This window comes from Propithecus coquereli, unplaced genomic scaffold, assembly GCF_000956105.1.
Source record: "Propithecus coquereli isolate 6110/MARCELLA unplaced genomic scaffold, Pcoq_1.0 Scaffold121, whole genome shotgun sequence".
NCBI lineage: Eukaryota > Metazoa > Chordata > Mammalia > Primates > Indriidae > Propithecus > Propithecus coquereli.
The window spans coordinates 5,429,985-5,430,688 of record NW_012136192.1 but is presented as its reverse complement, the minus strand read 5'-3'; the positions used below and the strand labels follow the sequence as shown (position 1 = coordinate 5,430,688).

At 39.5% G+C, this 704-nt stretch overlaps 1 protein-coding gene across 1 annotated transcript in view; it reads right to left on the bottom strand.

The window, feature by feature from the left end:
• The window catches only part of CA10 (carbonic anhydrase X), a 520,157-nt gene that overhangs the window by 228,035 nt on the left and 291,418 nt on the right, over window positions 1–704 (bottom strand). The gene's annotated exons all lie outside the window — the stretch shown is intronic.

The following is a 704-nucleotide window of genomic DNA, read 5'->3' as shown; positions in this document are numbered from 1 at the left end:
ATGGAAGGTTGGTGTCCCAGGAAGTGTTGAGAGATGTATATCAACAATGGTACTGATCGAACACCGTCAAGACTTCAGTGTGCTGCAGGGAAAGGCGGTGCACTGGAGTTTAGTTTCTGCGCATGCTGGCTTTAATCCTTATTGACTGTGATTTTAAGCAAGTTGTCTTAATCTTTGTAGTTTGTTTTTCTCACCTGCAAAGTGGGGATCATAGTACTTATGTAAAAGAGTTACAATAATAATTAAATAAGGTAATATTTGAAGGCACTTAGAAATATATAGAGTAGAGTAAGTACCCAATAAATAATGACTTTGAAGACAGACAACCTAGGTTCAAATGCTGGTACTGCCACTTTCTAGCTTGTATCATCTTGTTAAAGTTCTCTAAATTCCCTGGGTCTCGGTTTCTTCCTAAAAAGAACTAGAAAAACATGAAATCCTTCACAGGGTGCAATGCATTAGGTAGTTGGTACTCAGCATCTATTTTGCCACCTTCCGATCTCACTAATGCAGAACGTGGGAAGCAAAAAACTACATTTCCCATGCTCCCTTGAATCTAGCAATCATAAGCTAATTAGGTTCCACCAATAAGATTCGCTGGTTTGGAATGCAGATGCAAGGTTGAGGCCAACTTTTATTTTCTTTACTGGCAAGCATGATGTGAAGGTGTTGGGCTTTTCTGCAGCAGAATTTCAGTGTCCATC